This window comes from Panthera tigris, chromosome B3 (genome assembly GCF_018350195.1).
Source record: "Panthera tigris isolate Pti1 chromosome B3, P.tigris_Pti1_mat1.1, whole genome shotgun sequence".
NCBI lineage: Eukaryota > Metazoa > Chordata > Mammalia > Carnivora > Felidae > Panthera > Panthera tigris.
The window spans coordinates 110,551,986-110,565,776 of record NC_056665.1 but is presented as its reverse complement, the minus strand read 5'-3'; the positions used below and the strand labels follow the sequence as shown (position 1 = coordinate 110,565,776).

Sequence of the window (13,791 nt, the reverse complement as noted above, 5' to 3'; positions counted from 1 at the left end):
GCTTTCACATCAGTGCTTTTCCATATGATAAACTCCATTAACAAGTCTCTGAACATTCACAAAAAAGGAAGCAGTCTTTTAATGCAATGGGCTCTACCTCATTTGCCCCTATCTTCTGGTCCAACTTTCTTGGCTATCTTAGAGCTTCTTCAGCACATAATTCCATCAACAGAGAATTAGGGTTGAGCCGTGGCATCAAAACTGATGGCCTAACAGACTCATTTCTGAGTAAGTACTGTCCATGTCATCACTATAATTAAAAATATATTTTTATACCCAAGGAAGAGACCATCCCTTAGAGTGGGTTTTTTTTTTTAATGCCATTTTCTCAGTAGTGATGTAGATTTGTCCTGATGCACTCTTCCTTTTCAATTCTAATTTCCAAGGCTTCTCCAGATATGATTAGAGTATAGTATAATCCAGGCTATGGAATAAAAAAACAAGTGAACCACAACAGACTATTTGATCTGACATTCTAAGCAATGGTTTTCAACCTTTGCTATACATTGGTAGCGACTGGGGACATTAAAAAAAAATGTCACTTGGGTATCATCCTCAGAGATTCTGACTTAGTTGATCAGGGGTACAACATAGGCAGTAGAGATTTTTAAAAGCTAATATAGAAGTTCAAGTTTGAGGACCAGTTTAAAATAATCAACAGGACCAATACAGTCAGTTTCAATCAATGAAGCTGAAACATGTCATAATACTGTCATAAGACAGTAGAGGGCAGAGTTGACTTAAACTTATATAAACTGTCTTAGGAAATAGCAAGTAGTTAATAATGTAACCTTAACTTTGTACTTTGTGGTCGTCTTTTGCCACAAAGCTTTCATTTACTGCTAAAGCCAAATTACTTTTTGTATATTGGAATTTATTAGGAGGCCCCTTAGTGATGCCTCATCAATAGGATTGTTGTGTAATGTGCACACTTTTGAGAGCACAAGGGAATTAATGATTCTGCCAGGATGACAGGTGTAAACCAGGATAGCCTGAGGTAAACTGTGACATATGGTCACCCTATGATCACCATGTCCTTTGTGGGATCCAGAAGAGCTAGAATCTGTAACATGGCTTTACTAATTAAACTAACCAGTAGTAACTATGTACTTCTGCTCATTGCCAAAGCCTTCGGTATTATTTTTGTGCATGCCCGTCTGTCATTGTTCAACATTATACCAGGCACCATGAACAATAGAACAGAAACTGAAGACATGCTGTTAAGTACCAGGCATTATACAACCTAGTTGGAAAGAGAAAACTAATGCATGAAGCTGCTCTGGTAAATAAAATTCAAGAACCTCCTCCAAATCCTTTCAGGAAGCAGAATATGATAAATAAAATAGGTGATAAATAAACTCATAAATAATACTAACCCTAATTATGTATAGGCTGTCCTTGACTTAAAGTGATTCCACTTACAGTTCCCACTGTGGTCCTTAAACACGTCCAGCAGGCAGACCAGTTGACTTCCTGAGCTGCTGTGGGAGAGAACTTTAGAAATGCTCTTCCGTGTGAGCACAGCTCCTGTCCCAGGTGCCTAGCTCCTGAATAGTTAACCCATATAGCCATTGACCCCCAAATGGAGAATTAAGGCATTTAGCTTTAGCATATAAGGCATAACACGATTGGTGGCAAGCAAAGACTACAGAACCAGTAATTTCAGTTGGCAGCAGAAGGCTCCCTCAGGTAGAGCACATCCGAGGCTTAACTTGCTTGGACTCACAGATCTCTCATCACACGCCGAGATCTCTGCTGGCTCTTGCAGTCATGCCCCACGCTTTTTGAATGACAACAACTGCAGTGTTGGCCTGTATTTAATTTATGATCTCTTGCAACATTTTGTTTTCCTACCAATTTTCAACTTGGGTCAGAACTGTCATTTGCTGTTCTGTATTTAGAAACCTTATTCTTCCTCCTTTGCTGAATTATGTATGATCCCCTCTTTAGTGGTTTTTTAAAAAAAATTTTTTTAACATTTATTCACCCTTGAGGGACAGGGAGAGACAGAGCACGAGCAGGAGGAGGGCGAGCAGAGACAGAGGGAGACACAGAATCTGAAGCAGGCTCCAGACTCTGAGCTGTCAGCACAGAGCCTGATGTGGGGCTCAAACTCACAGACCATGAGATCATGACCTGAGCCGAAGTTGGATGTTTAACTGACTCAGCCACCCAGTCGGATGTTTAACTGATTGAGGCAGCCAGGTGCCCCTCTACAATTTTTTTAAAGTAGGCTTCATGCCCAAGGTGGGGCTTGAACTCATGACCCTAAGATCAAGAATCACATGCTCGACCAACTAAGCCAGCCAGGTACCCCTGATTCCCTATTTGATTTGATTTAATCCATCTTCAAATACTTCTGCATTTTTTCAAATTTGAGTGATAAGTGATAATTATCAAGATTGATTAGGCAACATTAGGAAACCCAAATAGTTAAAGCATGGTAGTAAAGTACCCAAAGTTATGAGATTAATCCTGTCATAAGATGGTTAGCTTTGAATTAGATCCAATGGCCAGTCTGATGGCTTGACACATCTTCTCATTGCACATGGGATAAATTGGTGAGGGGGTGAGCACAGGTCAGGCAAATCCACTTCCCAACACTGGTGATAACTGAGATGACTGAGAAAAACAGATGATCTGGGCTCAATTCGTGTAACAGGAATAGTTCTTTACTTTCATGGCACATATTTATTTCATTATCTGAGTGTTGATGAAAATATTTAGGCATTGTTTTTCTTTAGGTCATTGTTACTTTGTTCTTGTCTTGGCCCTCACCTTTATCAAACTTGCTCGCAGAGAAGAGTATAATATTTGCTATTTACATTTTACTGTATTTTTCGCAAATTGAAATATTATGAAAATATTTCCTAGTTACAGAGAGGGAAGGAGACAAACCATAAGAGACTCTTAAATACTGAGAACAAACTGAGGGTTGATGGAGGGTGGGGGAGAGGGGAAAGTGGGTGATGGGCATCGAGGAGGGCACCTGTTGGGATGAGCACTGGTGTTGTATGGAAACCAATCTGATAATAAATTATATTTAGTATTAAAAAAAAGAAAATATTTCCTGCTTATAAAATATCCAAACATTATAGAAAAATAGAGAAGAAAGTAAGAATTACTCTTTTTTTTTTAAAGGGCTTGATAAGCACCTGGAATTTTTTTAATGTTTATTTGTTTAATTTTGAGAGAGCCGGGGAGCTGGGGAGTGGCAGAGAGAGAGAGCGGCACAGAGAGAGAGGGGGACAGAGGATCTGAAGCGGGCTCTGAGCTGACAGCAGAGAGCTTGATGCAGGGCTCAAACCCACAAACTGAGATCACGACCTGAGCTGAAGTCAGACACTTAACCGACTGAGCCACCCAGGTGCCCCAAGAATTACTCTTAATCCTACCATCTAGAAATAACATTTTTAGGAGTATCCTTTCTGATATAAAATACCTTATTTCTTAGTCAAATAGAGATGATCTGATGCCTACGTTTATAAAAAGTTCAGCAGTATGTCATGACATCTTTCCCTATAAATTTATAAAACCACATCATTACTTAACTGACTACATAGAATGTGTGTGTGTGTGTGTGTGTGTGTGTGTGTGTGTGCATGTATATACACCATACCTAGTTTAACCAATTCTGTTTTGATGGATATTGGTTTCCAATTTTTCATTTTAATGAACATTACTATTATAGTGAACATCCTGAATGTTCTTACTATAAGTGTAAAATGTAGAGAGCTCGAGCTGAAAGAGGCCTTAAAGACTAGTGAGTTCAATGCTGTCGTTTTAAAGAAAAATTGAGGTGTAGAGAAGATAAGGGGGGAGTAGAATCCAGGTCTTTTCACTATGTCTACTGATTTTTCCAGTCCACCCTGCTAGCTTCTTTTAAAAAAATTGATTAGCTATTTTTTTTTTAATTTTTAACGTTTATTTATTTTTGAGACAGAAAGAGACAGAGCATGAACGGGGGAGAGTCAGAGAGAGGGAGACACAGAATCCGAAACAGGCTCCAGGCTCTGAGCTGTCAGCACAGAGCCCGACGCGGGGCTCGGACCGCGAGATCATGACCTGAGCCGAAGTCGGCTGCTTAACCGACTGAGCCACCCAGGCGCCCCATTTTTTTTTAAAAAAATTTTTTTAACGTTTATTTATTTTTGAGACAGAGAGTATTAGCTATTAAAATGCTACTAAACAGCATTGGCTTTTTCTTACTCCAGTAGTTGAAAGGCTGTCCCTTAAAAACTAACTCTTCCCAAGGTTATTTGCATTTTAACATTTGTTCTTAGTTGTGAAATAAGTTTGCAGGTTCCTATAATCTTTGGAATGAGGGCATTCAGTATGATTTCGAGTACGTGAAATCATATGGGGAAAGCTCCTACTTATCAATTTCTGGCAGTATTTGGTAGAGGTGAGGAGTGGAAATTGAGAAAGATTTAGCAGGGGTTGGGGTCAGATATGGGATACTGATGTTCATGCATAACTTTGGAACCCTTCCAAAAGAGGGCCTACAGCTTTCACTTCTTTCAGTTTCTGCTATGGAAGGTCCAGAGTGTATGCTTCATTAAGCGTATTTTGATAACTAAGATGATGGTAGAATAGAATAAGCAACATGAGTTGTTGTTTGCACATGCTCAGCATAATTTGGGGCTAAATTCTTGACTTAGTTATTGATTTAAAATATCAGTCTATACTGTGGATAATCTACATTAAATATCATGGGAATGTGTTAATTCAAAAACCATGAGATAGTGCTTCCTGGATAAATAACTCTTTAATAAGTAAAGGATTTGGAGTTCTATGTGATTTTTTTGGAAAATTACTTGAACTCTGAGTATCTTGGTTTCTTTATCTAGCAATAAGGATAATGATAGCAATTTACTTCATGAAATTGAATAAAAATGATTATATGGCATTTGGTAGAAAGAAAATGATAAGTAATCCTTTAAAAATAGAATTTGCCTTACACAAAGGAAAATGAGGAAAAATGATGTTTTTGATAAGAAGTGGTTATTCTACAAAATAAATCATGTTTGAGTTGAATCATAGTTTCTTGTAGACTTTAAAGCATTGAAGAAATATCCAAACAGAAGTTAAGCAGCTGCAGAGATATCCCACAGAATGGAAAATGATATGAATTTGCAGAGGTAATGTAGTCTTTTATTGCAATATCTTTCCAAACTTTATTGAAATTTTCCCAAGGGTCTTGGTTAATATTATGAAAAAAAATATTTTGAATTTGGAAACTGCTCACTAACAAATAAAAGCAATTAAGACCATTTGTGCTGGTAATAATTATCACATAAATAAAAAATTGTTAATTGGTTGAACTATAACTGTTGCTATCATTCTTTATTAACAAACTCAAATTATTTATTATTTATTTTTTCTTTTTTTAAGTTTATTTATTTTGAGAGAGAGAGAGAGAGCATGTGCATGCACATCAGCAAGCAGGAGAGGAGGAGAGAGAGAGAGGCAGAGAGAGAATCCCAAGCAGGCTCTGTGCTGTCAGCACAGAGCCTGAGATGGGACCTGATCTCATAAACCACTAGATCATGACCTGAGCCGAAATCAAGAATCAGATGCTTAACCAACTGAGCCACCCAGGCACCCCAATAAACTCCATTTTTATATTGTATTTTCTCTTCTTGATTTGAGTTCTGGCTTGATAAATATCTATAAAGGAAAAGAACACATTTTCAGGTTTAGGTACTCGATTATCCACACACAGATTATATACTTTGTGGAGTACTCAAGATAGACTGTTAATGTCAAAATAACATCAACTCACTTCTTGTAATGCTTTTTGATCCACCTTCCTATGTTCTTAATCCTATGAGCTCAAGGCTTTGGCATATTGGAGGGTGGCCTTAATCCAAAGATGAGGTCTGAAAATGGCACTGAGAGGGTAGAGCCAACAAAGTCAAAATTCCATGCTGAACCATCACCATTGTGTTTGCTGTGCCTCATTATGAATGACAGTGGAAGACAGCAGGCTACTTCCCCCTTAGGTGAACTTGGTGGTAGGTGTGAACATGAAACCTACTTAATTTAAGATTCCATTTGTCACCTATAGTCAGTAAGTTAGGTGTGAATGTGCCAAGGTGGCTGAGGAACTGGTGAAATTCAGGCACAAATATTGCCAATTATTTTTCAGTGAATTCACTTTAAAAACCTCACTCAAACACCAAAAGGAAAGTGGTTCTCCTGAAAAAAAATCACAAATAATGTATTTTTAAGCCAAATAGAGATGATTTTGAATTACCTACTTCTTTGATCAATTTCCATAATTGCAACTCTCTTTTAGTTTCCATGATTTGTTTGCTAATTAATTCACCTATTTACTCATCAGGCCTTTATGAAGTATAAGTTGTAGTCAGGCACTGTGTTAGGTGCTAGGAAACTGAAAACGATATTCTGTAAGCAATGGGGAGCCCCTGGATGATTTAAAGCCATGGAGTGACATGATCAGATTTCCTTTTTTACAATGTGTACTTTGGCTACTATGTGGAAGAAGAGTTGAAGGAGAATGATACTGGAGAATGGAGAGCAGTTAGGAGGCTAACAGAAGCAGTTCGTGTGAGAAAAGATGGGGCTGAATGGTGTGCCCCCCAAATTCATATGTTGCTATCCTGACCCCTGGTACCACAGAAAGTGGCCATATTTGGAGACAGAGCCTTTAAAGAGGTAATGAAGGTAAACTGAGGTCATACTAATCCAATATGATAGTGTTCTTATAAGAAGAGATTAGGACACAGGCACAGAGGAAAGACCATGTGAAGACAGGGAGAAGATGGCCATCTATAAGCCAAAGAGAGAAGCCTTAGAAGAAACAACCCTGCCAACACCTTGATCCCAGACTTCTAGCCTCCAGAATTGTGAGAAAATAAATTTCTGTTGTTTAAGCCACCCAGTGCGTGGTGATTGTTATGGAAGCCCTAGCAAACTCATACAGCCTAAACAATGCAACTGTAGAAGAACATTAAGCACCTCCTGGCACTACTAGTCCATCAGCACACCCCAATATAAGCCTGCTATTACATATGCACAATCTGGCATCCCTTACGTAACAATCTGATCCTGAAAAGGGAGGAAGAGCTCAGGAGCAGCTATAGAAGGAAAGATGCTCATTTATTCCAGAGCCTGGCTAGTGCTTCTATGGACTAGTGGTTGACAGTAGGTAAGCCTTGTTCTTCTGCTCCTTTCCATTATTGATGGAGGAAAATTTGAAATTGGTGGCACCTGCTCCTTCAGAGGATGGTCATGTTGGTATGTGCACACTTGCTGCAGGCTTTCAGGTTCCTTACAGTGACCATTTGGTTGAGGCATCTAATGGGGAAGTTTGGTCCTTCATCTTCTATCTTGTAAATGTATTTTATGCCAAATAGAAATGATTTTGAATTACCTACTTCTTTGATTATTTCCACATTTGCAACTCTCTTTTAGTTTCCATGATTTGTTTGCTCATTAATTCACCTGTTTACTCACCAGTATTTTATGAAGTATATCTTGTAGTCAGGCACTGTGTTAGGTGCTGGGGAACTGGACACGATATTCTGTAAGCAATGGGGAGCCCCTGGATGATTTAAAGTCATGGAGTGACATGATTAGAGTTCCTTTTTTACAATGTGTATTTTGGCTACTATGTGGAAGAAGAGTTGAAGGAGAATGATACTGGAGAATGGGAGAGCCCTGCCTCTGTTTTGTCTTTGGGAGTTGTGGAGGGCCTGATTCCCCTAGATGTTTCCAGAAATGCAATGGAAATTTTAGCTTAGTGTCATGAAATACATCTCTTGGTGAAAGGATAAAGAAGGGAACTAATTTTTTTTTCAGCTCTAGGCACTATTTTGAAGTTTGCATTACCACAAACTCCTGATTCCTCTGTTGCTAGCAGGATTTGAATGAGTGGAACATCAGGTAGGTTCAGGTTTATTTGGTTTGGCAATTCCTTTTGTAAGTAACTTTCTGATGTTTATGTTCATTTTTAAGTCAAAGTAGTTTTAAGTTTCAAACAAATAACTTTGTTCTGTGATTCAGTAAAAGTAGCTTTAAGATGAATTCAAGACAGAGAAAGTTAGTCTAGTTTGTTACAGTTTGGGGTTTTTAATTTTATTCCAGTTATTAGATTTTATAAATAAAATCATAAACTTTAAACTGTACATAAAACTGTAAACTATATTTTAAAATCTTCATCCTCCTCTAAATTTAGGATTTTATAATATGAAAATTCATATTTTCTTCAATTCTGAGAAATTTCATTCTACTTTGTCATTATAATTATCTCCTTTACTCTCTCTTCTCTTTCCTTTAATAACTTCTACTAGGCGGATATTGGACTTTAAGGATCTTGCCTCCATGGCTTTCAACCATTCTTTCAAACTTTCTGTCTCCTTGTTTTCGGCTCTGTGTTTGGGGAGAATTTCTGTAGAAATTCCTACTAATTCCAACTAGTTTAGTAGAATTCCTACTAATCTGACTTTCAGCTTGGTCACTTTTGCTCATCACCTAATGATTTTTCAATTTGAGAAACTACTTTTAAATTTCTTGTTGCTTATTTGTCATGGATGCAATATTCTTTCAAATCTTGCTGAGTAACATTTAAATTCATTTAAAATTTATCTCTATGTCCTTTATTAGCTTAGTTTCCTCTGATATTACTTCTGTTAGTTGAGTCTAGTACCTCTCTCTCATGGTATTGGTTCCTCTATCCTGACAAAATCTTTGGTGATTTTGGTTGTCTGATGATCTTTTATCTGAGAATTCATTTGCCTGCCCATTCTGTTTACCACAGTCTCTCTTCAGGAGCTGTGAAGGAAAGGTACAACATGCTATCAGGAGAGAGTGAAGGTTTCCTGTCCTTTCTGGGGGTCAGTAGATACCTGGGCTATGTCCCTCTGGTTCCAGGATCTCCACTCACTTATTTGTCCCACAAACATCTGATATTTAATGCCAGCAGGGAGAGGAGGCTCTTCAATGACTTATTCTGTCCTGGGGCCCCCTCCTTTTCTTGTATTCTTTGACTCTTGTTTGGAACTTCTCTAAGCTATTCCTTATCCTGAACCTGTTTTGACTTTTTCTCATTTTATTTCTCTTTAGATCAGATCCTGTCAGGATTTCCTAAAAACACTTGGAAAATTGATCAGCCTTTGTCTTATTTCCCTGTGCTGTTACATTCTTATTCTAAGCGGTAGCTTTTTATGAGATTTGGGATGAAAGAAAAGGTAAATGCATGTGCTTAATCCATCTTGATCTAATCTCTACCTATTATTTTATTATCTCTACTAATTATCAAATAATAATAAGCTCAAGGTGAAAAATTCGGAGAATATAAAGATAGAAAGCAGAAGTTCCCTCTGTGTCAGATGCCTCTAATGTCCAAATTTACATCCTTTTGGCCTCACCTATTGATATTAGCTGGAGCTGGGTAGGCCATTCTGAGTGCTTCCTCTCACTTTCTCGTTTACTGGCTGACTTTCCTTCTGGCTCAAGACCTTCAAATGCACACCTTCCCTTCTGGCCCAATTACTTGCAGATTGCTTATTGTGAGCTTGCTGGGCAGTTTGGAATTGGGAAGTGTCAACATGGATGGGGCTAAAAGGGGTGCAGCCCCTTGACCAAAGAGAACGAGGGCCGATCTCCCATCCTTTAGAAAGACAATTCCAGCAGGCATTACATACTCTTCTCAGAAAATCCCTGCAGAATTAATCCCTGTTGCCCACAACAATGACTTTGATTATGAACCCTTATATTCAGCTTTTCCTTCTTCTCCCCAGTTTCTTATTCCCACTCCCCAGGATTTGCTATTTTTTCCCCTTCTTTGACAATGCCCTTTCTCTCTGTACTTCTAAACTTCCTCTCTCCCTCAGTTCTGATTTATCATTTCACTATAACTCTATTAGCTGTAAAGCATTTGGGGATGCTGTCAGAATAACAGGCTCTGTAGCAAATGAGGTTGTATTGAATTATTTAGCTTTCAGCTAAAGTGGAGATAACTAAAGCAGCTGAGCTGGTTTGTAAAATCCTAGGGTAATCTGTCCACCGATTTGGTACTTTTATCATATTAATTTTTCTTATGGCTGAAAATTATAAATTCTAAGGCTACAAAGAAATATGTGTTCAACTTTTCATTTCAGTGCCACAGACCTATAGCTAAGGAATTATCTGTTTCATGTAGTATACTATTATGTGGCTGCAATCCTCGGGAATCATGAATTTATTTAATAAGTTTATTCACACAAGGCTTCTAAAAAACATAAATAATTTCTCACCATTTTTTCTTTCCAAAGTAGATGAAGGATTTCTACTTGAGATATAGCATATTCTCAGCTTTTGAAGTTGGCCTGTTTTTCTTGAGTTTCCCTTGCCAGAATTTGGTTCTTAAATAATTTTTTAAATGAAAAAGATCTGTTTCTAACTCAGTAATAAACAAACGGATGCTTAAATGTTGTCAGAAGTGGGGGCATCACTACTAATTTAATGGATGACCATGAATATTCTATCATCTTTCCTATATTACTAGTGTCTCTGGAGAAACTGAGGTTAACAAGGGCCCGGGGGGGGGGGGTCGGGGATTCTGTGGCTTTGTAGTATCAGTGGTGTTTGCCCCACTTAGCATCTCAGTATCTAAATGCCCATTCTGAAGTGTGGCTACAGCAGGAAGTGAAATATCTTTGCATCTGTTCAACATATAAACTAAGCATGCACATCTGGCAATTAAACACCCTTTTCCTGGCGAATCCTGGAAAACAGCATAATTATACTCTCAAGCAAATAACTCAGGAGTAAGACTGTTCCGTTGTTAAGAAAAGCAGGCAGTATCAAAGTTACAACTCTTTTCTACATGTTCGTGTTTTTAATCTGCACTGCCATCCATAATACTTGGGAGTACCTGGGCTGCTACGAGTTACCCGAGTGAGAAACTGGTCTGGAAACAGCAGATGGAGAAAAGAGGTGAAAGCTACAGTTAGCTGTACACTAAGTGTTATTGAACAATAACCTTGTATCTTAAGAAAGTCAGGAAAACGGACAGCCTTACAAGCTGCCCATTTTCTCCTGTGAATCTCTCTCGAGGTGACTCGGAGGTGCCTTGTCTTTCCTCTTTGGCACCATTGGTTCTAGTGTTTTCTCTGGCCTACTGCATCCCACCCCATCCAGGCTTGCAGTGAGGAAGACCCTGCTCGCCTGGAAAGAGGGGCCGGACAGGAAGTGCTGGTGGGCTAGCGTGGCAGTTTGCCTGTTGATTTCAGTCCTTGTAATGTGGGATGGTCGGCTGCGCCCCGCCAGCATTGCCGGGTCTGCCCCGACCACACCAGGTTTGCAGACAGAAAAAGAGACAGTAAGCCTGCGGGCCGGGGGCGGGGACCTCCGGACCAGTGCCCATCCCTACCTTCCCAGAGTCTGTTCGTACAGCCTGCCAAGTGAAGTGCGCCCCGGAGCGTGCTTTCTAACACCAGCCCCGGGGAACAATCTCTCCCAAACCCGCTGCAGCGGGGGCGCACGGTCGGGGCTCCCGCCTCGCCCACCCTACGGTTTAAGCGTGTGTTTTAATATATTTTAAAAACCTGACAGTACACAGTGGGGACGCAGGGCGGGAAAGGCTGGAGGGCTCATTTTCGTGGCCAGGCTTGCTGCTCCGGGCTCACGAATTAGGCCCGAGCTGCAGAGTCAAACCTTTTTCCCGCCGCAGGGAGCTCGGGGTAGCGGGCGGTTAGGGGAGGTGAACGACGATGGGGGCGCTGCGAGCGGCTGGAGCTTCTGGCGTCCCGGGCCCAGGCGGCCAGCCAGGAGGCGGAGGCCGGCCGCGAGAGCCGGGCGGAGGCCTGGCAGGTGCCCCTGGGCGCGGAGGCTGATTGGCAGGTGCGGGAGTGGGTGGGGAAGGCGGGGGCTGGGCCTGGCGCTGCGGGAGGCTGCGGCCCCGCCTCCCCGCCCCCGCCGCGGGACTATCTGGTCCCGGCAGCAGCGATGTCCCCCGGCAGGAATGTCCCTCCTCAGATAATGTTATTTATATCTCTGGGCGGGTCCGCGGCTCGGCAGCACCAGGCGCCCGGCGGCTGCTGTGCTAGGAGCCCCGTGCTGCCCTCTTCCCCCTGCGCCGCCGCCGCCCCTGGGCTCGGGGTGGCCGCTGCTACAGCCCCAGCGCAGGTGAGTCCCGGGAGGGCCCAGCGGCCGGTGGGGGCTGGGTGCGGGTGCGGATGCGCGAGGCTGGGGCGCGCGGCGCGAGCGCAGAGGAGGCGCTGGGCCCAGGGGGCGCGTGACGCGCGGGGCCCAGGGGACCGGGTAGGGGCTCAGCCCCAGGTGCGGGGCGTAGGGCCCGGGAGGCCCTGGCGGCTGCGGCAGCGAACACCCTGGGGCGCGGGAATCCGCGTGGGCTTCGGAGGCACTTGCCGAGCGGGGCGCTTTGCTTTGGAGAGCTGGATCCTGGAGCGTCGCCCTGGGGCTCTGGGAGGGCGGAGGTTGTTGGGGGGGGGGGGCGGTGCGTGTTTAAGTCTCGGGCCGCATCCTCCCGGACCCCGGCGTGGGGGCAAAAGGTATTCTGTCTCGAGCTTGTCGGACCTTCGCGGTGCCCTCCGCCTCCTGCTGCGGGGCTTCTCAGCCCGGGGCCGCTCAGATTCTCTTCTAAGGAACTTGTCCGCGCGCTCCCCAGACAGCCCAGTGCCCAGGTGGGGAGGACAGGGAGGGTCAGCGGAGTGGGGGGGGGGGGGGGTCCGACCGCCGGCCGCAGGGAACGACGCGGAGTGGCTGGGTGCAGACCCAAGGAGGAAAGAGAAGAATGCCCGAGGCATACTCCAAGGACCTCCTGACCTCCTCTCCCAAAGAGTTCTCCAAGCTGCTGCTGTCCACTATACTCTCACCCGCCTCACCGGTTCCTCTTTCTCCAACAACTTGGCCCTGAGAAATATAGCAGAAAGTGGGAGAAATAACAGGAGCTTTAAAACCATCCCTAACTCCCACTAACTCTTCCAGACTTCCGAGGGTGGGGAAGTTGCTGTGGGCTTGAGTACCGTTTCCGTGACAACAAGCTCCAGGTAGGGCCTTGATTTACAGCCTATTAATATCCAAACCACTGTTTTCACTGAGCAGTTAGAGGCGTCAGGAGTTGATAATAACGCGCTAAACTGGCTGAAGGGAAATGAAAATCCACTTAAAAAAATTTTTTTTAGGTGCATCAGATGGGGGGTTGTGGAGAGATAGTGACTGTATTTGTGTAACCATAACTCCTGTCTGTGGAGAGCCTAGGCTGTTACCTCCAGATAGGAGATAGCAATCCAAAACTCATAGCCTTGAGTTGTTCTGATCTATACTTCAGTTTCTAGGGAAAATGATTCAGGTGGCTCCTGAATGAGAGGAGTCTGCAAATCAGAAGTTTTAGGCACCTCTATATTGTCCACTAACCTATCTTCAGGTTCACAGATGGTTCTGAATTTGATTCTAGAATTTGCTCTTTGACCACCCTGTGATCTAGGGCAGATTATTTCCTATTTCAGGCCAGAGTCAGACTTTTACTCTTTTTCTAGGAGCCCTGGATTCCAGAATGTCTTTAAAGACTCTTTTTTGTAAGCACAAAATGTTTAAGTGTAGGGCATGCCCAGCACCCAACACAGTAGGCTTGTACTTGCCCGGAGGTTTGGGGCTAATTAGGAGAAGGAATGTTAGGCTCACGCTGGAGAGCCTACCAGCCTTGAAACCAATGGACTCCTCAGAGGTGGATCATTTATACAGAACTTTATCAAATTCTAGAGTAAAACACAGCTGAAAAACATAAACCCTACATTATGAAAAATGGCCTTTATACCCCTT

General features: G+C 42.4%; 1 protein-coding gene across 2 annotated transcripts in view; it reads left to right on the top strand.

Annotated features, from left to right (window-relative positions):
• The window catches only part of SPTB (spectrin beta, erythrocytic), a 149,812-nt gene that overhangs the window by 11,843 nt on the left and 124,178 nt on the right, over positions 1 to 13,791 (top strand). Inside the window, exon 1 of one of the 2 annotated variants that reach the window (XM_042989897.1) lies at positions 12,042 to 12,135. The exons of the other annotated variant lie outside the window; for it this stretch is intronic. The gene's annotated coding sequence lies outside the window, so the exon portion shown is untranslated. Of the gene's footprint in view, positions 1 to 12,041; positions 12,136 to 13,791 lie in introns of those variants that run through there. 2 annotated transcript variants of the gene reach the window in all.